At 45.6% G+C, this 27,234-nt stretch overlaps 6 non-coding genes across 6 annotated transcripts; 2 read left to right on the top strand and 4 right to left on the bottom strand.

Annotated features, from left to right (window-relative positions):
- Positions 1–13,880: 13,880 nt before the first annotated feature.
- LOC134938854 (U8 small nucleolar RNA) lies at positions 13,881–14,014 on the bottom strand. Its single transcript, XR_010181306.1, has one exon. It is a non-coding gene; the product is annotated as a U8 small nucleolar RNA (small nucleolar RNA).
- A 460-nt stretch (positions 14,015–14,474) lies between these two features.
- Positions 14,475–14,556, top strand: TRNAS-GCU (transfer RNA serine (anticodon GCU)). Its single transcript has one exon. It is a non-coding gene; the product is annotated as a tRNA-Ser (tRNA).
- Positions 14,557–18,677: 4,121 nt separating this feature from the next.
- LOC134938860 (U8 small nucleolar RNA) lies at positions 18,678–18,811 on the bottom strand. The gene has a single exon (XR_010181310.1). It is a non-coding gene; the product is annotated as a U8 small nucleolar RNA (small nucleolar RNA).
- A 3,227-nt stretch (positions 18,812–22,038) lies between these two features.
- LOC134938862 (U8 small nucleolar RNA) lies at positions 22,039–22,170 on the bottom strand. Its single transcript, XR_010181312.1, has one exon. It is a non-coding gene; the product is annotated as a U8 small nucleolar RNA (small nucleolar RNA).
- A 478-nt stretch (positions 22,171–22,648) lies between these two features.
- TRNAS-GCU (transfer RNA serine (anticodon GCU)) lies at positions 22,649–22,730 on the top strand. The gene has a single exon. It is a non-coding gene; the product is annotated as a tRNA-Ser (tRNA).
- A 3,180-nt stretch (positions 22,731–25,910) lies between these two features.
- LOC134938841 (U8 small nucleolar RNA) lies at positions 25,911–26,044 on the bottom strand. Its single transcript, XR_010181293.1, has one exon. It is a non-coding gene; the product is annotated as a U8 small nucleolar RNA (small nucleolar RNA).
- Between the last annotated feature and the right edge of the window lie 1,190 nt (positions 26,045–27,234).

Here is a 27,234-nt window from a genome sequence, read left to right as displayed (position 1 = left end):
TTTTGGAGATCGCTCGCAGTTCTTTTGTTTCAAGGAGAGCTGCAAGCTATACTTCCGGCTTAGGCCTCAGTCTTCTGGGTCGGAGATTCAGCGGGTGGGCATAGTGATTTCCTTGCTACAAGGAGACCCACAGGTCTGGGCATATGGGTTGCAGCCTGACTGTCCGTCGCTTAAAAGTGTTGATGCTTTTTTTACGGCACTGGGCATGTTGTATGATGACCCTGACAAGACGGCCTCAGCCGAGGCTCAGATTTCGATCCTTAAGCAAGGGCGAAGGCCAGTTGAGGTTTACTGTACGGAGTTTCGGAGGTTGGCCCATGATACCCAGTGGAATGACCCAGCCCTGAGACACCAGTACCGAAGAGGTCTTTCTAACCAGATAAAGGACCAACTGGTACAATATCCCTTGCCTGATAGCTTGGATCAGCTCATGCAGTTATCCATCCGGGTGGATAGACGGCTGAGAGAGCGTAGGCTTGAAAGGGAGACTGAGATTTCCTTCCTTCCCAAGGGAACCTCAGACTCTGAGGAATTTTCAGAGGAGCCTATGCAGATTGGGGCTACCCGCCTCTCCTCGCGTGAGAAGACGCGGAGGAGACAGCAGGGGTTGTGTTTGTACTGTGGGAATAAAGGTCATGTGGTAGTATCATGCCCAGAAAAGCCGGAAAACTTCAGGGCCTGAGGGTGATGGGAAATATCCTGTCAGGCCAGAAGTCAGAATTTCCCAAGAAGACTTTTATCATTCCGGTGACCTTGAAGATCCTCGGTCAAACTGTCAAGACTGAGGCCTTTGTGGACAGTGGGGCCGACGGGGTTTTTATGGACCGCCAATCCGCCCTGAAACACTCTGTTCCCTTAGTACCCCTGGCATCGGAAATTGAGATTTGTGGGTTAAACGGGGAACCATTATCCCAAGGTAAAATTACCTCTTGCACTAGCCAGATTTCTTTGTTTATTGGAGCCACACACTCTGAAAAATTGTCCTTTTATGTGACTGTCTGTACTTTTGCCCCATTGGTGTTGGGGTTACCCTGGTTGAGGGCCCACAATCCTCAATTTGACTGGGTCTCTGGGGAGATTCTTAGTTGGGGTACTGATTGTTTCAGGAGTTGCTTGAGCCTTCCAGTCAGGCTCTCGCAGCTAAGTTTGCCAGGATTGCCAGGGTGTTATGCAGATTTTGCGGACGTGTTCTCCAAAAAAGTTGCAGAGGTACTACCTCCCCATCGCCCCTATGACTGTGCCATTGATTTGTTGCCAAATGCTAAGCTTCCCAAGAGCAGGTTGTACTCCCTGTCACGTCCTGAGACTCAGGCTATGGCAGAGTACATTCAGGAGAACTTGGCTAAGGGATTTATCAGACCTTCACAGTCTCCAGTTGGGTCGGGGTTCTTCTTCGTGGGTAAAAAGGACGGTTCGTTGCGACCCTGCATCGACTTCAGGGAATTGAACCGTATCACGATTAAAAACTCATACCCACTGCCTCTCATTTCGGTCTTGTTTGACCAGCTTCGTACTGCCACCATTTTTTCTAAGATTGACCTACGCGGTGCGTACAATCTAATCCGAATAAGAGAGGGGGATAAATGGAAGACTGCCTTTAATACCCACTCAGGGCATTATGAATATTTGGTGATGCCTTTTGGGCTCTGTAATGCCCCGGCAGTCTTCCAGGATTTCATGAATGATGTGCTCAGGGAATATTTGGATAGATTCTTAGTTGTATACTTAGATGACATCCTAATCTTCTCCCATTCCCTGGAGGAACATCGGAAGCATGTACGCTTAGTCCTCCAGAAACTCAGAGACCACCGGCTTGGGGCGAAGCTGGAGAAGTGCGAATTTGAAGTTCAGCAAATCGCATTTCTAGGATATATTATCTCCCCAGAAGGTTTCCAAATGGAGGGTTCCAAGGTACAGGCAGTCCTGGATTGGGTGCAGCCCACTAGTTTGAAGGCGCTTCAGCGTTTCCTGGGCTTTGCGAATTTTTATAGACGATTTATCGCTGGATTTTCGTCTATAGTGGCGCCCTTGGTGGCACTCACTAAGAAAGGGGCGGATGTTGCTCACTGGTCTTGTGAGGCTAAAGCGGCTTTTGCCCGTCTCAAAAGGGCATTTGTTTCGGCCAAGGTGCTGCGACACCCAGATCCAGAGTGTCCTTTTGTGGTGGAGGTGGATGCCTCTGAGATGGGTATTGGGGCAGTGCTTTCTCAGATGGGAGTGTCTGATAATCGCCTTCATCCCTGTGCTTACTTTTCCCGTAAATTTTCGCCTGCCGAGATGAATTATGACGTGGGTAACCGGGAATTGTTGGCTATTAAGGATGCACTCGAGGAGTGGAGACACTGGCTTGAGGGGGCTAAGTTTGTGGTCTCAATTCTCACTGACCATAAGAATCTGGCATATTTAGAGTCAGCGAAGCGTCTCAATGCCAGGCAGGCACGATGGGCTTTGTTTTTTGCTCGCTTTAATTTTTTGATAACATATCGCCCTGGGTCAAAAAACATCAAGGCTGATGCGCTCTCGCTGAGTTTTGCTCCAATCCAGGAGACCACCGAGGAGCCGTTGCCCATTGTTTCCCCATCATGTATTAAAGTGGGCATTACCCAGGACCTCTTATCATTAGTCCTTAGAGCACAGGAGCAGGCTCCTCCAGACCTTCCGGTAGGTCTTTTGTTTGTGCCTCCTAGGTTAAGACAGCGAGTGTTCCTGGAATTCCATGCCAAGAAGTCTGCAGGTCACCCGGGTATTGCCAGAACTCGGGAGTTGCTATCTAGGGCGGTGTGGTGGCCCTCGGTGGCTAAGGATGTGGATCAGTGGGTTCGGGCATGTGACATCTGTGCCCGAAATAAGACTCCTAGAGGGGTTCCGGTTGGCCCATTACATCCACTCTCTATCCCATCTAAGCCATGGACCCACATTTCAATGGATTTTGTGGTGGACTTGCCCAAATCCTCGGGGATGACAGCCATCTGGGTTGTCGTTGACAGGTTTTCGAAGATGGCGCACTTCGTTCCACTGGTTGGGCTGCCATCGGCCAGACGCCTGTCTGAATTATTTATGCTGCATGTTGTGCGTCTCCACGGGTTGCCACTTGATGTGGTCTCTGACCGCGGATCCCAGTTTGTGGCCAAATTCTGGAGGGCATTTTGTTCCGATCTCCAGATTTCTGTCAGCTTGTCGTCGGGCTACCATCCGCAGTCTAATGGACAGACTGAAAGGGTGAACCAGTCCTTGGAGCAGTTCCTCAGGTGTTATGTCTCCAAGTGTCAGACTGACTGGGTTGCTCATCTGTCCATGGCGGAGTTTGCCTATAACAACGCGGCTCACTCTGCTACAGGGATCTCTCCATTCCTTTGTGTGTATGGGCATCATCCTAAGGCCAATTCTTTTGACCCCCTGGACTCCACGCCTGGTGGTTCCTCTGTGGTTTCGGTCCTTAGAGGTATTTGGCGGAAAGTGAAGAAAGCCCTTGTGTCTGTGTCATTAGTGACCAAAAGGGTTTTTGATAAGCGGAAAAGACCCTGCAGCTTCAAATTAGGAGACTTCGTCTGGTTGTCTACCAAGAATTTGAAGTTGAGACAGCCATCTCATAAGTTAGGCCCCCGGTTCATCGGCCCTTATAAGATCACCAGGGTTATCAATCCGGTGGCATTTCAGTTAGATCTGCCCCGTTCTTTGGGTATCAATAAAACCTTTCATTGTTCCCTTTTAAAACGGGCGATTAGTAATCCTTCTTCCAGTGGAAGACCTTCCCCTCTTCTGATACGTGGCCAGAGGGAGTTTGTTGTTGAAAGGATTCTTGACTCCAAGGTGGTTCGGGGTCGGCTGTCATTTTTGGTGCACTGGAAGGGGTATGGCCCGGAGGAGCGGTCGTGGGTGCGCAGTTGTGATCTTCATGCCCCCAGACTGATACGCTCTTTCTTCTCGCAGTTCCCCGATAAACCCGGTGGTAGGGGTTCTTTGACCCCTCGTCAGAGAGGGGGTACTGTTAGGGTCTCCTGCCCTGTGCTGCCACGTCGTCATGGCAACCGGGAGACAAGTGCTAGCGGAGTGACCTGAGCGCAGCTGATACTCCGGTTCGGGTCTTTTGCTGTGCAGTGGTTATAGGCTCTGTGCATGGCAGGGGATCCGGTGCTGGTTTTTGTGCTCACAGTCTGTGAGGTCTGAGTGGGGCGTGGACAGCACCTGCTTTATAAGGCCTCTTCTCAGGGTAAGCAGATGCTGCTGAATCTTTGTTGGTTAGTCAGTTTCTGAAAGTTAGCCAGTACTGTGTAGCTTTGTATTTGTTTGTTGCTTACTGCAAATAGGCCTGGGGATTTGGTATTACACTCTGCCAATCCAGACCTAGCAGTAAGACTGGAGTCAGTCGTTTAGCTTTCTGGGGTTCTGTTACTACTCTGTGAACTTAGCAAGTTTGCGGCTGTATTCTAAGACTTGCCTGTCTAATCCTGTCTCACTGTGCTAGGTGTCAGGGGTCAGTTTAGTGGCAGTAAGCTGAACCTGTGCACTGCAAGTGAGAATTAGGATTGTGGAGACTCTCCTTGTGTCTATCATTCCATCTCTGACCAAGGAGTTTACTGCCACACCCGTTGGTAACCCTTTAGGGTTTTGCTGTTGCCCTTAGCAACAGCATTTCGGGTTCTCTACGTATTAAAACACAACATCTTGCTTTTCCCATCTGAGCAGTTCTAATACAAGGGAGATACCCAGTTCCTTAGCCTCTGGGCTTCTCTGTTCACTTTGTGTGTATTTTGTTAACCTATCACCTTCTGTGTACGTTATGTCATATTCCCCAGTCTGTCTGTAAGTCCATTTGTTTTGCATAACAGTTCAAACACCAGTACATTCCTGCAGGCACTGGAGTGCATAACAGTCCTGACACCAGTACTTTCCTGCAGGCACTGGTGTGCATAACACATATATATTGATTTCATCTCATTATCATCCAGTCTATATTAGCAGCAGACACAGTACGGTAGTCCACGGCTGTAGCTACCTCTGTGTCGGCACTCGGCAGTCCATCCATAAGTATACTAGTATCCATCCATCTCCATTGTTTACCTGAGGTGCCTTTTAGTTGTGCCTATTAAAATATGGAGAACAAAATGTTGAGGTTCCAAAATTAGGGAAAGATCAAGATCCACTTCCACCTCGTGCTGAAGCTGCTGCCACTAGTCATGGCCGAGACGATGAAATGCCAGCAACGTCGTCTGCCAAGGCCGATGCCCAATGTCATAGTACAGAGCATGTAAAATCCAAAACACCAAATATCAGTAAAAAAAAGGACTCCAAAACCTAAAATAAAATTGTCGGAGGAGAAGCGTAAACTTGCCAATATGCCATTTACCACACGGAGTGGCAAGGAACGGCTGAGGCCCTGGCCTATGTTCATGGCTAGTGGTTCAGCTTCACATGAGGATGGAAGCACTCAGCCTCTCGCTAGAAAAATTAAAAGACTCAAGCTGGCAAAAGCACCGCAAAGAACTGTGCGTTCTTCGAAATCCCAAATCCACAAGGAGAGTCCAATTGTGTCGGTTGCGATGCCTGACCTTCCCAACACTGGACGTGAAGAGCATGCGCCTTCCACCATTTGCACGCCCCCTGCAAGTGCTGGAAGGAGCACCCGCAGTCCAGTTCCTGATAGTCAGATTGAAGATGTCAGTGTTGAAGTACACCAGGATGAGGAGGATATGGGTGTTGCTGGCGCTGGGGAGGAAATTGACCAGGAGGATTCTGATGGTGAAGTGGTTTGTTTAAGTCAGGCACCCGGGGAGACACCTGTTGTCCGTGGGAGGAATATGGCCATTGACATGCCTGGTGAAAATACCAAAAAAATCAGCTCTTCGGTGTGGAAGTATTTCAACAGAAATGCGGACAACAGGTGTCAAGCCGTGTGTTGCCTTTGTCAAGCTGTAATAAGTAGGGGTAAGGACGTTAACCACCTCGGAACATCCTCCCTTATACGTCACCTGCAGCGCATTCATAATAAGTCAGTGACAAGTTCAAAAACTTTGGGTGACAGCGGAAGCAGTCCACTGACCAGTAAATCCCTTCCTCTTGTAACCAAGCTCACGCAAACCACCCCACCAACTCCCTCAGTGTCAATTTCCTCCTTACCCAGGAATGCCAATAGTCCTGCAGGCCATGTCACTGGCAATTCTGACGAGTCCTCTCCTGCCTGGGATTCCTCCGATGCATCCTTGAGTGTAATGCCTACTGCTGCTGGCGCTGCTGTTGTTGCTGCTGGGAGTCGATCGTCATCCCAGAGGGGAAGTCGTAAGCCCACTTGTACTACTTCCAGTAAGCAATTGACTGTCCAACAGTCCTTTGCGAGGAAGATGAAATATCACAGCAGTCATCCTGCTGCAAAGCGGATAACTGAGGCCTTGACAACTATGTTGGTGTTAGACGTGCGTCCGGTATCCGCCGTTAGTTCACAGGGAACTAGACAATTTCTTGAGGTAGTGTGCCCCCGTTACCAAATACCATCTAGGTTCCACTTCTCTAGGCAGGCGATACCGAGAATGTACACGGACGTCAGAAAAAGACTCACCAGTGTCCTAAAAATGCAGTTGTACCCAATGTCCACTTAACCACGGACATGTGGACAAGTGGAGCAGGGCAGGGTCAGGACTATATGACTGTGACAGCCCACTGGGTAGATGTATGGACTCCCGCCGCAAGAACAGCAGCGGCGGCACCAGTAGCAGCATCTCGCAAACGCCAACTCTTTCCTAGGCAGGCTACGCTTTGTATCACCGCTTTCCAGAATACGCACACAGCTGAAAACCTCTTACGGCAACTGAGGAAGATCATTGCGGAATGGCTTACCCCAATTGGACTCTCCTGTGGATTTGTGGCATCGGACAACGCCAGCAATATTGTGTGTGCATTAAATATGGGCAAATTCCAGCACGTCCCATGTTTTGCACATACCTTGAATTTGGTGGTGCAGAATTTTTTAAAAAATGACAGGGGTGTGCAAGAGATGCTGTCGGTGGCCAGAAGAATTGCGGGACACTTTCGGCGTACAGGCACCACGTACAGAAGACTGGAGCACCACCAAAAACAACTGAACCTGCCCTGCCATCATCTGAAGCAAGAAGTGGTAACGAGGTGGAATTCAACCCTCTATATGCTTCAGAGGTTGGAGGAGCAGCAAAAGGCCATTCAAGCCCATACAATTCAGCACGATATAGGAGGTGGAATGCACCTGTCTCAAGCGCAGTGGAGAATGATTTCAACATTGTGCAAGGTTCTGATGCCCTTTGAACTTGCCACACGTGAAGTCAGTTCAGACACTGCCAGCCTGAGTCAGGTCATTCCCCTCATCAGGCTTTTGCAGAAGAAGCTGGAGACATTGAAGGAGGAGCTAACACAGAGCGATTCCGCTAGGCATGTGGGACTTGTGGATGGAGCCCTTAATTCGCTTAACAAGGATTCACGGGTGGTCAATCTGTTGAAATCAGAGCACTACATTTTGGCCACCATGCTCGATCCTAGATTTAAAGCCTACCTTGGATCTCTCTTTCCGGCAGACACAAGTCTGCTGGGGTTCAAAGACCTGCTGGTGAGAAAATTGTCAAGTCAAGCGGAACGCGACCTGTCAACATCTCCTCCTTCACATTCTCCCGCAACTGGGGGTGCGAGGAAAAGGCTCAGAATTCCGAGCCCACCCGCTGGCGGTGATGCAGGGCAGTCTGGAGCGACTGCTGATGCTGACATCTGGTCCGGACTGAAGGACCTGACAACGATTACGGACATGTCGTCTACTGTCACTGCATATGATTCTCTCACCATTGAAAGAATGGTGGAGGATTATATGAGTGACCGCATCCAAGTAGGCACGTCACACAGTCCGTACTTATACTGGCAGGAAAAAGAGGCAATTTGGAGGCCCTTGCACAAACTGGCTTTATTCTACCTAAGTTGCCCTCCCACAAGTGTGTACTCCGAAAGAGTGTTTAGTGCCGCCGCTCACCTTGTCAGCAATCGGCGTACGAGGTTACATCCAGAAAATGTGGAGAAGATGATGTTCATTAAAATGAATTATAATCAATTCCTCCGTGGAGACATTGACCAGCAGCAATTGCCTCCACAAAGTACACAGGGAGCTGAGATGGTGGATTCCAGTGGGGGCGAATTGATAATCTGTGAGGAGGGGGATGTACACGGTGATATATCGGAGGATGATGATGAGGTGGACATCTTGCCTCTGTAGAGCCAGTTTGTGCAAGGAGAGATTAATTGCTTCTTTTTTGGTGGGGGTCCAAACCAACCCGTCATTTCAGTCACAGTCGTGTGGCAGACCCTGTCACTGAAATGATGGGTTGGTTAAAGTGTGCATGTCCTGTTTATACAACATAAGGGTGGGTGGGAGGGCCCAAGGACAATTCCATCTTGCACCTCTTTTTTCTTTAATTTTTCTTTGCGTCATGTGCTGTTTGGGGAGTATTTTTTGGAAGGGCCATCCTGCGTGACACTGCAGTGCCACTCCTAGATGGGCCCGGTGTTTGTGTCGGCCACTAGGGTCGCTTATCTTACTCACACAGCTACCTCATTGCGCCTCTTTTTTTCTTTGCGTCATGTGCTGTTTGGGGAGGGTTTTTTGGAAGGGAGATCCTGCGTGACACTGCAGTGCCACTCCTAGATGGGCCCGGTGTTTGTGTCGGCCACTAGGGTCGCTTATCTTACTCACACAGTTACCTCATTGCGCCTCTTTTTTTCTTTGCGTCATGTGCTGTTTGGGGAGGGTTTTTTGGAAGGGCCATCCTGCGTGACACTGCAGTGCCACTCCTAGATGGGCCCGGTGTTTGTGTCGGCCACTAGGGTCGCTTATCTTACTCACACAGCTACCTCATTGCGCCTCTTTTTTTCTTTGTGTCATGTGCTGTTTGGGGAGGGTTTTTTGGAAGGGACATCCTGCGTGACACTGCAGTGCCACTCCTAGATGGGCCCGGTGTTTGTGTCGGCCACTAGGGTCGCTTATCTTACTCACACAGCTACCTCATTGCGCCTCTTTTTTTCTTTGCGTCATGTGCTGTTTGGGGAGGGTTTTTTGGAAGGGACATCCTGCGTGACACTGCAGTGCCACTCCTAGATGGGCCCGGTGTTTGTGTCGGCCACTAGGGTCGCTTATCTTACTCACACAGCTACCTCATTGCGCCTCTTTTTTTCTTTGCATCATGTGCTGTTTGGGGAGGGTTTTTTGGAAGGGACATCCTGCGTGACACTGCAGCGCCACTCCTAGATGGGCCCGGTGTTTGTGTCGGCCACTAGGGTCGCTTATCTTACTCACACAGCTACCTCATTGCGCCTCTTTTTTTCTTTGCGTCATGTGCTGTTTGGGGAGGGTTTTTTGGAAGGGACATCCTGCGTGACACTGCAGTGCCACTCCTAGATGGGCCCGGTGTTTGTGTCGGCCACTAGGGTCGCTTATCTTACTCACACAGCTACCTCATTGCGCCTCTTTTTTTCTTTGCGTCATGTGCTGTTTGGGGAGGGTTTTTTGGAAGGGACATCCTGCGTGACACTGCAGTGCCACTCCTAGATGGGCCCGGTGTTTGTGTCGGCCACTAGGGTCGCTTATCTTACTCACACAGCTACCTCATTGCGCCTCTTTTTTTCTTTGCGTCATGTGCTGTTTGGGGAGGGTTTTTTGGAAGGGACATCCTGCGTGACACTGCAGTGCCACTCCTAGATGGGCCCGGTGTTTGTGTCGGCCACTAGGGTCGCTTATCTTACTCACACAGCTACCTCATTGCGCCTCTTTTTTTCTTTGCATCATGTGCTGTTTGGGGAGGGTTTTTTGGAAGGGACATCCTGCGTGACACTGCAGTGCCACTCCTAGATGGGCCCGGTGTTTGTGTCGGCCACTAGGGTCGCTTATCTTACTCACACAGCTACCTCATTGCGCCTCTTTTTTTCTTTGCGTCATGTGCTGTTTGGGGAGGGTTTTTTGGAAGGGCCATCCTGCGTGACACTGCAGTGCCACTCCTAGATGGGCCAGGTGTTTGTGTCGGCCACTAGGGTCGCTTATCTTACTCACACAGCTACCTCATTGCGCCTCTTTTTTTCTTTGCGTCATGTGCTGTTTGGGGAGGGTTTTTTGGAAGGGACATCCTGCGTGACACTGCAGTGCCACTCCTAGATGGGCCAGGTGTTTGTGTCGGCCACTAGGGTCGCTTAGCTTAGTCATCCAGCGACCTCGGTGCAAATTTTAGGACTAAAAATAATATTGTGAGGTGTGAGGTATTCAGAATAGACTGAAAATGAGTGTAAATTATGGTTTTTGAGGTTAATAATACTTTAGGATCAAAATGACCCCCAAATTCTATGATTTAAGCTGTTTTTTAGTGTTTTTTGAAAAAAACACCCGAATCCAAAACACACCCGAATCCGACAAAAAAAATTCGGTGAGGTTTTGCCAAAACGCGGTCGAACCCAAAACACGGCCGCGGAACCGAACCCAAAACCAAAACACAAAACCCGAAAAATTTCAAGTGCACATCTCTATCCTGCGGTCGATCCCTCTGGAGCTAATGGTGTCCAGTAGCCTAAGAAGCCCAAACTACCACCTGTTAGGTAGGTTCGCTTCTTCTCCCCTTAGTCCCTCGCTGCAGTGAGTCTGTTGCCAGCAGATCTCACTGTAAAATAAAAAACCTAAATATACTTTCTTTCTAGGAGCTCAGGAGAGCCCCTAGTGTGCATCCAGCTCAGCCGGGTACAAGAATCTAACTGAGGTCTGGAGGAGGGTCTTAGTGGGAGGAGGCAGTGCACACCAGGTAGTCCTAAAGCTTTCTTTAGTTGTGCCCAGTCTCCTGCGGAGCCGCTAATCCCCATGGTCCTTACGGAGTCCCAGCATCCACTTAGGATGTCAGAGAAATAAATGGCTGGATTATACACTCACACTTCTACCATCTAGTGATGCTGCTGCAGGCTGCTCCCCCGACTCCTCCCTTACACTTACAGCCACACAGAATGGAGCCTCTGCTGCTGGTCCTGGCTTCTTTGTTGTTGCTGTCAGAGTCTGTGCCGGTAATAGGTAGGAAGGAACCCTCTCTGTCTCCCTGTCATAGATGCGCCCTTCCAATACTGCTGGGTGAGTTGACAGTTCTGAGTCTCAATGCCGCTGTCACCACCTTTACAGTAAGGAAGCCATGTTCTGGCTACACACACTAAGCCCCCTCCGGCCGCCGCAATGTGTACCGCTCAGCTCTAATGCGGGCGACGGCCGGAGCAGCAAAAAACTCTGTCCTCTCTCCAAGGGATATGCAGTCTCTCTCCCAGCTACACTCACAGCACGGGTGGCCTCTCCACCCCTCTCTCGTAATCACATGACCCACTCTGAGGTGATGCCCCGCCCACTGGCAATCACCCCACTAGGTGATTGACAGTTAGGAGCTAGGGAGGGGCCTTAGACTGCACACCTATAGCTGCCAGTAATGTGAGGTGCTACAGTTAGGAGCACAAGGACATTAACCCTTTAGATACACCGTGAAACCATAAAATAAACCTTAATTGTATTCACCACTACATTTACATCAATGTACATACAATTACATATATGTGAACTGTATTATTTACCTCAAAACATGCATACAGTATTACAACATCCATTACCTTTTATATTAATAATATATATGCTTATACTCCATTTTAATCACCACATTATAACTACCTCAGTATAAGTGTTGTTTAAACCCTAAATCAGGGTTTCAAGAGCATTGTAACAATTAGTCCATAATAATTGTAAAGACACCACTTTTGGAGCTATACCAAACCATGCTTGTCTACTTTCTGGCTGCCCACTCCTGAAGTGGATATCCAAGTTGGCACAGTGTGGGGTGTAGCATAGCATAGGTGGGCGGTGAGGAGGCATGATGGCATGGTGGCATGATTGTGTCATAGTGGCCCTGTCCTCTGCTATAAAATGCCAAGATTGCTGTTATTGTAATGTGGGAGATTGGCAATGATGGCACTATTCAACGAGAATAGCATCATCGGCTGCCCAGGACTGCGCACTTCACTTGAGAAGTGGGCGGCACTGGGCAGCTGTGAGCAGCTCCAGGATACATGAATACTCTTCCAGGTAGCTTGGACCAGCAACTAAGATTAGGGAGCCTTGCATCTCATGAGTTTAGACAAATCTGTACTAAAGCAATTTGGGTAATGCCTATGCAGTAGAGTGCCACCTGGGATTTCAGTTCCAGGCTGGAGGGAGTGATGTACGATCGCTATCCCACATCCTCTGCATCTGATGAGCAACGTACTTGGAATGGCACCTGTTGACCAGTAGTGCGGCTTCGGCGCATCTAGGGATGGCCATCAACCATCAATGGCTTTGCCACAATTGAGAGTCTTTGATCGATGACAACATTTTTGTTGTTGTGGTAGCTCAATGGTGCAGGTCAACCATTGATGGCTCAACTATCTATGGCAGAGTTTGAGATTTCCGTCATTACAGTCCAGGTTTTAAGGATATCCATGCTTGAACTCAGATGACATAAATAGTAACCCAAATAAATGTAATCATCTGAACTCAACCATGGATATCTTTAAATCCTGGACTGTAATGGAGGAGTTTGAAAAATACTGATCTATGGGGTTTTGATGATAGAGTAATACCATTGAGGAACATCACTAGTCAGTGATAGAACACTGACAAGGATAACCACATTATCAGCAATATCCTGATGGGACTTTTTACTATAAAATGTTGCTTGCCAGAGGTCCATACAAATCCCTATTACTTCAGAACAAACCTATGTTAGACACGTGAAACATCTATTATTTAAATTATAGCAACAACCATACAGCAAAGATATTATTATGGGAGGATTATCTTCTCGCACAGAGGCTACAGCAGAGCTTCTCAATCACAGTCCTTGTTTTAAGGATAATACACATCTCAGTTATCGGTCAGTGCAGTGCATTGAATCAATATAAATTAGGGATGGCCATCAACCATCTATGGTGGAGAAAGCTCAGACCTTAGTCATCAATGACAACACCATCAACCATCTATGGTGAAGAAAGATCACACCTTAGTCATCAATGACAACACCATCAACCATCTATGGTGGAGAAAGATCATACCTTAGTTATCAATGACAATACCATCAACCATCTATGGTGAAGAAAGATCAGACCTTAATCATCAATGACAACACTATCAAACATCTATGGTGAAGAAAGATCAGACCTTAGTCATCAATGACAACACCATCAACCATCTATGGTGAAGAAAGATCAGACCTTAGTCTCCAATGAGAAAACCCTCAACCATCGACGGCTTGGCACAGATGGTTAATGGTTTTACCATTGATGGCAGAGATCCAGGGTTCCTCGCCATCGATGTAAGCCTCTCATTGATAGTTTCTTTTTCCCAACACCAGAGTCACGGCGCTTGGCCCCACCCCTGTTCCTGATTGGCCAATAGCCCCACAGCAGAGATGGACATCTATGATGCAAAGGGATGGCCAATTGGCGGTCATTTATCTATCTTTCATATGGATACAGGATCGCTATGTCTGCAGTTAATGCAGAAAATCAGTGGCAAAATAAGATATTGATCATCTCTAAGTAATCAGTTAAAAATAGAGCATGCGTCTGGGACCAGGTAGGAGCATGGGTGCTTCCACATCGTGTTTCTCGGATAGATTCCATTCATATGTCAAATCTCCAGAATCAGTCTGAATATCATGATGCATCGGTTATAAAAAAAAAAAACTAAAATTTTTTGAAGATTGAGAACATTTTTTGAAGATTGAGGATCAATGTCTCTACAGCTATAGCTTCACATTACAGATGTTAAGGAATAATAGCACCAAAAACATCTACTATTAAAACTATAATAAAGACCATCAGTGAGCAATGGTGTCAGAATAACACACACCCCGGTTGTCGGTCAATGTGGTACAGAGGATCTGTATAATCACATACTCAGCCTCCCCCATTCATCATGTCTGTTTCTCCATAAGGTGGAACAGGTAAGAATCAGCCTCACTGAAGATACTAACCGATAGCGTCACACTGGGGACACCCCATAGCCCCCTCCTTGTGAGCTCAGGAAGACCTCCCACATGCATCCTATCACAGGTATATTATACCCCCCCCTACCCCGACTGGGTCACTGGGATCCTACTAAGCATCCTCTCTCTATATATATATAATAGGAGGTAGAGTTAGTTATGTAATTTATCCTAAAAACAGCCCATTCAGTTGTTGCCCTCCCTAAGATCTCAGTCGTCGGCCATCTTCCTGGTGTAACATGTTTAGGAAAGACTGGTTGGGGTCATTGATACATGGAAGCAGACTCCCCCCCCCCCCCCCCTCCCACCACACTGCTTGTCTTTAGGGGGCCCTGCTGCGGTCATCTTGCCGTAGAGTGTGTGCGGGAACGTAAACTTCCACTGCCTAGTAACTAAGAGATACTGACACCTGTCTGGGATGAGGAAATGGCTGCACCTAGGGACGAGGTGGCCGAGTGGTTAAGGCGATGGACTGCTAATCCATTGTGCTCTGCACGCATGTGTTCGAATCCCATCCTCGTCGGGTTGTGGTTTTCCTCCTGGCTTCCATTTTTCACAAGCTCTTTTCCTGTACAACTATGTGCAGGAACAGAGGCTCCACGTAATGTAGGGAACTAAATACCCTACACAGATCTATAACCCCCATAGCGTTCCAGCAGATGGCACATTGCCACCTTTATACTATCTATTGATAAGTACCTCCCACACAAAGTGCTACCACCACCATGATGTACCACCAGTATATCTCACCTGTATACTATCTATTGATAATTACCCCACACACAGTGCTGTACCCTATGATGCACCACCAGATGGTGTGTTCCCCTCAGTATATTGCCCCCTGTACACTATCTATTGATAAGTACCCAATATATTGCTGTATCCACCACATGATCTATCTGCCAGACTGCTTGTTACTCCCAATATATTGCCCCCTGTACACAGCCATGTCATACATAATTAGAGAAAGTTTCACCACGTCCTTCCTCTGGTTAGTACAACTCCTGGACTCCCGTCTCTGGAGCTGGTTCCGTTTTATAAAGCCATATCTGGAGGATATCACAGAAGTCTTCCAGAGATTGGCAGGACCGTAATCTCCACAATAGTAGTGATAAAACTTTTTCTAATTATGTATGACATGGCCGTGTTCTAAGATCTAACTAACAAATAAGCTACTAATAATTAATGAACTAAGCTTCTAATTCTACACACTTTTGCATGAAAACTTCCCTATTATTTCTTAAATGGGACTGTAAAGGGCCCCATACACTAGACCAATAATGCCCGATTTCAGCCCAATTCGGGCATTCAGCCTAATATATTGGGTGAAATCGGGCATTTTTGGTGTGCTTTTCACCCGATCCGATCTGAGTTCCCATGTGCATCGGATCGGATCCCCCTAGATCCGACATATCATGAGTGCTGCACTTGTGATATGACGGATCCCGCAGTAAATAGATAAGATAGTAAAAGATACATCGTATGCAAAAAAAACCTGCATACGATATATCTAATACTATCTTACCAACGGGGAGGCTGCCGAGAGGTTGGTCTAAATCTTATACGACATGACGGACCGTCGTGTCGTATAAGTGTATGGGGCCCTTTAGAGTAACACCTGTTTCAAGAATTGGATACAAATTATCTAACTGTGAGGCAGATGTATTAACCTGCAGAAGGCATAAGGAAGTGATAAACCAGTGATAAGTGCAAGGTGATAAAAGCATCATCCAATCAGCTCCAATATGTAAATGAACAGTTAGGAGCTGATTGGCTGGTGCCTTTATCACCTTGCATTTATTACTGGTTTATCACTTCCTTATGCCTTCTCCAGGTTAATACATCTGCCCCCTTGTATGCTTTTGCATTAAAGTTTCTCTTGCTGCTCTAACAGCAGTTTGAAAACAAGATACAAAATATCCATTTTGCTAGATCTCTCTTTGTATTAATAAAGGATACTATGTATATGCTGAACATTGTATAAGAGGACTTTTTTTTCTTGAATGTATAGGGTGTTTTTCTGTGCATATGTAAAAACAATGTATGTTTAATAGCAAATTATGTATAAGCAAATTAAGCAGCATTGAAAGTGTAATGTGTGATGTCATATAAGGATTAATGTAAAAGTTACCACTCATTTTGACCAACTGAAAGATATTGAGAAAGTGTTTCTGTCTTTATTTTATGTTTTATTGATTTTTGTTATTGATATTTTATATGGAAAACGGAATAAATAAAAATAAGGATAACTAAAGAATTCCATACATATATATATATGTATATATATATATATATATATATATATATATATATATAAAGGAAAGAAGGAGCGGCACTCGGCGTCTTGAGAGGAGAAAATTGTATTTAATACACTTTTCTCCTCTCAAGACGCCGAGTGCCGCTCCTTCTTTCCTTTATATGCTACAATCCATTTGGAAAAGGCACCGGTGCAGGCTTCATACTGTTTAGGGAGTGCCAATTCGCCTATGCTCTAGATATATATATATATATATATGTATATATATATATATATATATATATGTATACATACATACACACACACAGAGAGAAAGTTCAGCACTCACCATAGAAAGCTCACTATATATATATATATATATATATATATATATGTATATATATATATATATATATATATATATATATATATATATATATTGCTGTTTGCCTGCGCTTTTTATTGATTTCTTTCTGGGGGGGGTTTGTAATAAAAGGATTGAGTAATCGTGTTATAACAGAGAGCACCGGGCAAATGGATATTTATTTAATTGGCGCCAGGTGATTATTTGTTCTTTTGTTTATCCCCTACATATTGCCTGTGTGCGAGGTACAAGCATCCCAGATAGTGTTACATACTCATAATCTGCTTGTTACCCCCAATATACTGCCACATCCGCCAATAAAGGCATGAAATGGCCACATATCACTAGCAGTTCTCAGAATGAATATAAATATATATATATATATATATATTCATTGTATATACATTACTGCAGTTATACATATATATATATATATATATATATATATATATATACACACATATTGCAACTGTAATAACATTAATGTAGCATAAAAATAAAATGGTAATTGACTCCAACGTGATTTGAACACGCAACCTTCTGATCTGGAGTCAGACGCGCTACCGTTGAGCCACAAGGTCCGGTGTGAAAATCTGCTCTTATGTGCTGCGGGTGCTTTATATTACTAATAGACCACCTGCACAGACTAAATTGGGAATTAGATAATTGCAAAAGCAAAAATAAAAAATAAATAAAGAATAGGACTGGTTGACTTCCCTTAAGTGCAAAGTCATTATTATTAACAACAAAATAGGTAGGATCAAAGGAAAAATTAATCCAAAAAATCATCTTGCTTCTAAATGTATTATTAAATAAGAGAAATGGTGGTGGTAGCGCTTATGTAAATTTTTGAAGTTGTCTATGACCAGAATTGAAATGATGCAATATGAAACAAAACTTACTCATAAAGAAACCAAGAGTTCAGAGTATGCTTCCAGGGCCATCTTTTCATATGGGCTCAATGGGCTCTTGCCCAAGGGCCCCAGGAGTCTAAGGGCTCTAGGCTGATGGGTCTCCTTTTTCCATGGGTACCAAAATTTTGAAAATCGTCCCCAGGGAACCTGAGATATTCGACTTCAAAGCAGTGGTCCCCATCCGAGCCTGTTAATTGCTCTTCCCAGTCAGATATCTCGGGTTCTGTCTGACTTGGAGTATTTCTGAGGGAATACTCCAAAAGGTTGGACTCTACCCCAGCAGCTGGTCCCTGCTCCAGCTCCACACACCTGGTATGCAGTTTTATATTTCCCCAGTACCTCCTGAAAGGTGTCCCCAGTACCTCCTGAAAGGTGTCCCCAGTACCTCCTGAAAGGTGTCCTCCGTACCCCCTGAAAGGTGTCCCCAGTACCCCCTGAAAGGTGTCCCCAGTACCTCCTGAAAGGTGTTTCCAGTACCTCCTGAAAGGTGTCCTCTGTACCCCCTGAAAGGTGTCCCCAGTACATCCTGAAAGGTGTCCCCAGTACCTCCTGAAAGGTGTCCCCAGTACCTCCCAAAAGGCGGGACTCTAGAGTTTTACCCCATTGAAAGCTAAGACATCTATTTCAAGGAACTGGAGATATCTGCAGTCAAGCAAGCTGCCCTCCCACTGGAAAATTATGAATATTAAGTCCACTCCACTATCCACCCCTACCCTGTGTATTAAATCTTGCCCTACCACCCTGGAAGTCATGTACTGGGGCTCTTCTTTCAGCCCAATGGCCACTTCTACAGTTTAGTGTTCTCCCTCCTGCCCCATCTCCCACCATCTGTGTAGTAAAGGAGTAATTAGCAGGAATTACTGCTCCAGGTCCTACATGCTGAGCAGAAGATAGAACACCCCCTACCGTCCACGTGACATCAAAGCTGCCGCTGATAGCACCCCCCACCCCTACTGCTGCAGGATGGGTAGGGGCTCCAGTGCATTGCTTTGCCCAGGAGCCTACGCTGCTGTTAAGACGGCCCTGTATGCTTCAATAAAAATACATGGTCAGCAGCTGACCCTTGTTTACAATTTTTCAACAATTCCTCTGTTTTTAACCATAACACGTGATCATCAGTGAGCGATGGTATCAGAATGACATACACCCCGGTTGTCAGTCAGGGCGGTGCAGGGGATCTGTATAATCACATACTCAGCCTCCCCCATTCATCATGCCTGTTTCTCCATAAGGAGGAACAGGTAAAAATCAACCTCACTGACAATACCAGCTGATGGCGTCACGCTGTGGACACATGATTGGAAATGTTTAGTAACATCAGGGAGACTCCACATCAGCTGTTACACAATGATTATCTTTTATCACAAAATGAGAAGCTTTGGATCTGCTTACACCCATGGGCTGGTGAGCCTGTTACATGTAGTCCAGCACATGGCAGATAGCAGGATATATCATCATCACCTCCATTTATTTATAGGGCACCACAAGTTCCACAGCGTTAGCCAATCAGCAATCAGTATACACACAAATATATTATTACAACTGAGCATAGTAACAAGTACAAATAATCATAATAGCACACAAGTAAGCACAATCAGAGACTCGGTGCAATAATCAGGAATATAAACTATTCTGGAACACAACAGTGTATATTATGTAACCATAGAGCGCTCACACCTAACACTAAGCATACGGCAAAGCAGGGACTATTGATATAGACAGACTGACATGGGTCATAAGCCCTTATGTGATAGGCTGGGACTGGCTGGTCCTGGCGTGTTCTCAGCGAGATAACTTCTAGATTTAACGAGGCAATTCACTTTATAGCAAAACCAGGATATATTTTCTGTATCGCCAAAATCATATCAGGACCAGCAAACAGCAGCCTATTACATACGGACTATAAGATAGAAAGGGGAGACAGAGATTATAAGTAGAGCAGAGTGGAAAAGTTGGGGTGTAGCTTTGTATTACAGGTGAGACAGGCAGATTGGCCAGTTAGCTCAGTTGGTTAGAGTGTGGTGCTAATAATGCCAAGGTCGTAGGTTGGATCCCCATATGGGCCAGCACTGAATTTTTTGCCCTTCCTCAGCAAGTAACATGTAACAATTTTTTCTGTATAATTTTCAGTATGTCCTCTTCTTCATGCATAAAGATTCTCATTGTATCGTCCCATTATTTTGGAATGACAAACCAATATGTTACTTACAGCATTGTAACCATAAGTACATTATAATTGTAAAGACACCACTTTTGGAGCTATACCAAACCATGCTTGTCTACTTTCTGGCTGCCCACTCCTGAAGTGGATATTCAAGTTGGCACAGTGTGGGGTGTAGCATAGCATAGGTGGGCGGTGAGGAGGCATGATGGCATGGTGGCATAATTGTGTCATAGTGGCCCTGTCCTCTGCTATAAAATGCCAAGATTGCTGTTATTGTAACGTGGGAGATTGGCAATGATGGTACTATTCAACGAGAATCGCATCATCGGTTGCCCAGCACTGAGCACTTCACTTGAGAAGTGGGCGGCACTGGGCAGCTGTGAGCAGCTCCAGGATACATGAATACTCTTCCAGGCAGCTTGGACCAACAACTAAGATTAGGGAGCCTTGCATCTCATGGGTTTAGACAAATCTGTACTCAAGAAATTTGGGTAATGCCTATGCAGTAGAGTGCCACCTGGGATTTCAGTTCCGGGCTGGAGGGGGTGATGTACGAGCGCTATCCCACATCCTCTGCATCTGGCAAGCAAAGTGCTTGGAATGGCACCTGGTGGCCAGTAGTGCGGCTTCGTGCATCTAGGGATGGCCATCAACCATCAATAGCTTTGCCACAATTGATAGTCTTTCACTGATGACAACATTTTTGTTGTTGTGGTAGCTCGATGGTGCAGGTCAACCACTGATGATGGCTAAACTATCTATGGCAGAGTTTCAGACTTTCCGCCATTATAGTCCAGGTTTTAAGGATATCCATGCTTGAACTCAGATGACATAAATAGTAACTCAATTTAATGTAACCATGTGGATTCAACCATGGATATCTTTAAATCCTGGACTGTAATGGAGGAGTTTGGAAAATACTGATCTATGGGGTTTTGATGATGGATTAAAACCATTGAGGAACATCACTGGTCAGACCTCCCTGGAAATGGGAAATAACCTGTGATAGAACACTGACGAGGACAACCATATTATCAGCAATCTCCTGATGGCTCTTTTTACTATAAAATGTTGCTTGCCAGTGGTCTATACAAATCCCTATTACTCCAGAACTAACCTATGTTAGACACACGGAACATCTATTATTTAAACTATAGCAACAACCATACAGCAAAGATATTATTATGGGAGGATTATCTTCTCGCACAGAGGCTACAACAGAGCTTCTCAAACACAGTCCTGGTTTTAAGGATAATACACATCTCAGTTATCGGTCAGTGCAGTGCATTGAATTAATATAAATTAGGAATGGCCATCAACCATCTATGGTGGAGAAAGTTCAGATCTTAGTCATCAATGACAACACCATCAACCATCTATGGTGGAGAAAGATCAGACCTTAGTCATCAATGACAACACCATCAACCATTATGGTGAAGAAAGATCAGACCTTAGTCATCAATGACAACACCATCAACCATCTATGGTGAAAAAAGATCAGACCTTAGTCATCAATGACAACACCATCAACCATCTATGGTGAAGAAATATCAGACATTAGTCATCAATGACAACACCATCAACGGTGAAGAAAGATCAGACCTTAGTCATCAATGACAACACCATCAACCATCTATGATGGAGAAAGATGAGAACTTAGTCATCGATGACAACACCATCACCCATCTATGGTGAAGAAAGATCAGACCTTAGTCTCCAATGAGAAAACCCTCAACCATTGATGGCTTGGCACAGATGGTTAATGGTTTTACCATTGATGGTAGAGATCTTGGGTTCCACACCATCAATGTAAGCCACTCATTGATAGTTTTCTTCCCAACACCAGAGTCACGGCGCTTGGCCCCACCCTGTTCCTGATTGGCCAATAGCCCCACAGCAGTGATGGACATCTCTGATGCAAAGGGGTGGCCAATTGGCGGTCATTTATCTATCTTTCATATGGATACAGGATCGCTATGTCTGCAGTTAATGCAGAAAATCAGTGGCAAAATAAAATACTGATCATCTCTAGGTAATCAGTTAAAAATAGGGCACGTGTCTAGGACCAGGTTGGAGCATGGGTGCTTCCACATCGTGTTTCTCGGATAGATTCCATTCATATGTCAAATCTCCAGAATCAATCTGAATATCATGATGCATCAGTTATAAAAAAAAACTACATTTTTTGAAGATTGAGGATCAATGGCTATACATCAATAGCTTCACATAACAAATGTTAAGGAGTAATAGCACCATTAAGAACTAACCAATCCTAGCAAAAACATCTACTATTAAAACTATAATAAAGACCATCAGAGAGCGATGGTGTCGGAATGACACACCCCAGTTGTCAGTCAGGGTGGTGCAGGGGCTCTGTATAATAACATACTCAGCCTCCCCCATTCATCATGTCTGTTTCCCCATAAGGAGGAACAGATAAGGATCAACCTCACTGATTATACTGACTGATAGCGTCACACTGGGGACACCCCATAGCCCCCTCCTTGTGAGCTCAGGGAGACCACCCACATGCACCCTATCATAGGCATGTTATACCCCACTCCTCCCCCGACTGGGTCACTGGGATCCTACTAAGCATCCTCTCTATATATATAACAGGAGGTAGAGTTAGTTATGTAATTTATCCTAAAACCAGCCCATTCAGTTGCTGCCCTCCCTAAGATCTCAGTCGTCGGCCATCTTCCTGGTGGAACATGTTTAGGAGAGACTGGTGGGGTCATTGATAGATGGTAGCAGACTCCCCCCTTCCCCACTGCGTGTCTTTAGGGGGCCCTGCTGTGGCCATCTTGCCGTAGCCTGTGTGCAGGAAGGTAATCCCCCACCCCCTAGTAAGTAATAGATACTGACACTTGTCTGGGATGAGAAAATGGCTGCATACTAACAGCTGTCTGAGATGAGGTAACAGCTACACACAGGGACGAGGTGGCCAAGTGGTTAAGGCGATGGACTGCTAATCCATTGTGCTCTGCACGCGTGGGTTCGAATCCCATCCTCGTCGGATTGTGGTTTTCCTCCTGGCTTCCATTTTTCACAAGCTCCTTTCCTGTACAACTATGGCCCTCATTCCGAGTTGTTCGCTCGCTAGCCGCTTTTCGCAGCAGAACACACGCTAAGCCACCGCCCTCTGGGAGTGAATCTTAGTTTAGCAGAATAGCGAACGAAGTATTCGCAATATTGCGAAAAGATTTTTCTGTGCAGTTTCTGAGTAGCTCAAGACTTACTCCTCCAGTGCGATCAGTTCAGTGCTTGTCGTTCCTGGTTTGACGTCACAAACACACCCAGCGTTCGCCCAGACACTCCCCCGTTTCTTCAGCCACTCCCGCGTTTTTCCCAGAAACGGCAGCGTTTTTTCACACACTCCCATAAAACGGCCAGTTTCCGCCCAGAAACACCCACTTCCTGTCAATCACACAACGATCACCAGAACGAAGAAAAAACCTCGTAATGCCGTGAGTAAAATACCAAACTTCTTAGCAAATTTACTTGGCGCAGTCGCAGTGCGAACATTGCGCATGCGCAATTAGCGGAAAATCGCTGCGATGCGAAGAAAATTACAGAGCGAAGAACTCGGAATGAGGGCCAATGTGCAGGAACAGAGGCTCCACGTATTGTAGGAAACAAAGTATCCCACACAGATCTATAACCCCCATAACGTTCCAGCAGATGGCCCATTGCCACCTTTATACTATCTATTGATAAGTACCTCCCACACAAAGTGCTACCACCACCATGATCTACCACCAGTATATCTCACCTGTATGCTATCTCAGTGGTTCTCAAACTCGGTCCTCAGGACCCCACACAGTGCATGTTTTGCAGGTAACCCAGCAGGTGCACAGGTGTATTAATTACTCACTGACACATTTTTAAAGGTCCACAGGTGGAGCTAATTATGTCACTTGTGATTCTGTGAAGAGACCTGCAAACCATGCACCGTGTGGGGTCCTGAGGACCGAGTTTGAGAACCTGTGTGCTATCTATTGATAATTACCCCACACACACAGTGCTGTACCCTATGATGCACCACCAGATGGCGTGTTCCCCTCAGTATATTGCCCCCTGTACACTAGCTATTGAAAAGTACCCAATATATTGCTGTATCCACCACATGATCTATCTGCCAGACTGCTTGTTACTCCCAATATATTGTCCCCTGTACACAGCCATGTCATACATAATTAGAGAAAGTTTCACCACGTCCTTCCTCTGGTTAGTACAACTCCTGGACTCCTGTCTCTGGAGCTGGATCCATTTTATAAAGCCATATCTGGAGGATATCACAGAAGTCTTCCAGAGATTGGCAGGACCGTATTCTCCACAATAGTAGTGGTAAAACTTTTTCTAATTATGTATGACATGGCCGTGTTCCAAGCTCTAACTAACAAATAAGCTACTAATAATTAATGAACTAAGCTTCTAATTCTACACACTTTTGCATGAAAACTTCCCTATTATTTCTTAAATGGGACTGTAAAGGGCCCCATACACTAGACCGATAATGCCCGATTTCAGCCCAATTCGGGCCGATATATTGGGTGAAATCGGGCATTTTCGGTGTGCTTTTCCCCCGATCCGAGTTCCCATGTGCATCGGATCGGATCCCCCTAGATCCGACATATCATGAGTGCTGCACTTGTGATATGACGGGTCCAGCAGCAAATAGATAGGATAGTAAAAGAAACATTGTATGCAAAAAAAAAAACCTCCATAAGATATATCTAATACTATCTTACCAACGGGGAGGCTGCCGGGAGGTTGGACGAAATCTTATACGACATGACGGACCGTCGTGTCGTATAAGTGTTTGGGGCCCTTTAGAGTAACACCTGTTTCAAGAATTGGATACAAATTATCTAACTGTGAGGCAGATGTATTAACCTGCAGAAGGCATAAGGAAGTGATAAACCAGTGATAAGTGCAAGGTGATAAAAGTACCATCCAATCAGCTCCAATATGTAAATAAACACTTAGGAGCTGATTGGCTGGTTTGTTTATCATCTTGCATTTATTACTGGTTTATCACTTCCTTATGCCTTCTCCAGGTTAATACATCTGCCCCCTTGTGTGCTTTTGCATTAAAGTTTCTCTTGCGGCTCTAACAGAATTGAAAAATAACAGCAGTTTGAAAACAAGATACAAAATATCCATTTTGCTAGATCTCTCTTTATATTAATAAAGGATACTATGTATATGCTGAGCATTGTATTAGAGGACTTTTTTTTCTTGAATGTATAGGGTGTTTTTCTGTGCATATGTAAAAACGGATGTTGTACGGTATGCCAGCGCTCGGGCTCCCGGCGCCAAGCATACCGGCGCTGGGAGCCCGACCGCCGGCATACCGACAGCGTGGCGAGCGCAAAGGAGCCCCTTGCGGGCTCGCTGAGCTCGCCATGCTGCGGGCACGGTGGCGCGCTACGCGCGCCACACTATTTTATTCTCCCTCCAGGGGGGTCGTGGACCCCCACGAGGGAGAATAGTTGTCGGTATACTGTGCGCCGGGATCCCGACATTCGGCATACAGAAGACCACCCGTTAAAACAATGTATAGCAAATTATGTATAAGCAAATTAAGCAGCATTGAAAGTGTAATGTGTGATGTCATATAAGGATTAATGTAAAAGTTACCACTCATTTTGACCAACTGAAAGATATTGAGAAAGTGTTTCTTTCTTTAGTTTATTTTGAATTGATTTTTTTTTTATTGATATTTTATATGGATAATGGAATAAATAAAAATAAGTATAATTAAAGAATTCCTTGTGCTGCGGGTGCTTTATATTACTAATAGACCACCTGCACAGACTAAATTGGGAATTAGGTAATTGCAAAAGCAAAAATAAAAAATAAATAAAGAAAATGATTGGTTGTCTTCCCTTAAGTGCAAAGTCATTTTTCTTAACAAAATAGATAAGATCAAAGGAAAAATGGATCCAAAAAATCTTCTTGCTTCTAAATGTATTATTAGATAAGAGTAATGTTGGTGGTGGACTTCACGTAAATTTTTGAAGTTGTCTGTGACTGGAATTGAAAGGATGCACTCCGAAACAAACCTTATTCAAAAAGAAACAAAGAGCATATGCTTCAACGTCAAAAAATAGTCAGCAGCAGAACCTTGTCTGCAATTATTCAGCAATTCCTGTTTTTCACCCATAACAAGTGATGATCAGTGAGCGATGGTATCAGAATGACACACACCCCGGTTGTCGGTCAGGGTGGTGCAGGGGATCTGTATAATCACATACTCAGCCTCCCCCATTCATCATGTCTGTTTCTCCATAAAGAGGAACAGGTAAGGATCAACCTCACTGATGATACCAATAGATGGCGTCACGCTGGGGCCACATGTTTGGAAATGTTTAGTAACATCAGGGAGACTCCACATCAGCTGTTACACAATGATTATCTTTTATCACAAAATGAGAAGCTTTGGATCTGCTTACACCCATGGGCTGGTGAGCCTGTTACATGTAGTCCAGCACATGGCAGATAGTAGGATATATCGTCATCACCTCCATTTATTTATAGGGCACCACAAGTTCCACAGCGTTAGCCAATCAGCAATCAGTATACATACAAGTATATTAATACAATTGAGCATAGTAACAAGTACAAATAATCATAATAGCACACAAGTAAGCATAATCAGAGACTCGGTGCAATAATCAGGAATATAAACCAGGCTGGGACACTGCAGTGTATATTATGTAACCATCAAGCGCTCACACCTAACACTAAGCATACAGCATAACAGGGACTATTGATATAGACAGACTGACATGGGACAAGCTGGGACTGGCTGGTCCCGGCGTATTCTCAGCGAGATAGCTTTTAGATTTAAAGAGGCTTTATAGCAAACGAGGATATATTTTCTGTATCGCCAAATCATATCAGGACCAGCAAATAGCCTATTACATATGGACTATAAGATAGAAAGGGGAGTCAGAGATTATAAGCAGAGCAGAGTGGAAAAGCTGGAGTGTAGCTTTGTAGTACGGGTGAGCTAGATGACTTGGCCGGTTAGCTCAGTGGGTTAGAGCATAGTGCTAATAACTCCAAAGCCGTGGGTTTGATCCCCCTGTGAGCCAGCATTGAATTTTTTCCCTTCTTCAGCAAATGACTGACCGTACGGTCCCGTACGAAAGCCTTCACTGCTTTCGCGTCCCGTCCCCAGTACACAGAATGGCTGTTTAGGTCACACGGGACCTGGCCACATAGGGGATTCCCACTTACCATCAGTAACCGCCTGTTACTGACTCTACGCAGTGGGCGGGTTCTACGCTGCCACCACCAAACTCCTAACCTGCCATGTCTGGAACCACGGCCCTGCTCTATATGCATCGACACGCCGCCTTACCACACCTGTGTGGTGCTGACCAATCCCCACTAGTCGCTTAGCTAGGCCTCTGCCAGTAGCAGGCGGAAGGCGAAGCTTGGAGACGCTGGAGGATCTGGGTCTGTCCCGGTGACTTTCAGTCTGAATTGGGGGGAGTTTCCCGCCGAAA

Source organism: Pseudophryne corroboree, chromosome 6, assembly GCF_028390025.1.
Source record: "Pseudophryne corroboree isolate aPseCor3 chromosome 6, aPseCor3.hap2, whole genome shotgun sequence".
Taxonomy (NCBI): domain Eukaryota; kingdom Metazoa; phylum Chordata; class Amphibia; order Anura; family Myobatrachidae; genus Pseudophryne; species Pseudophryne corroboree.
The sequence above is the reverse complement of the archived record's forward strand: the minus strand, read 5'-3'. Positions and strand labels throughout refer to the sequence as shown.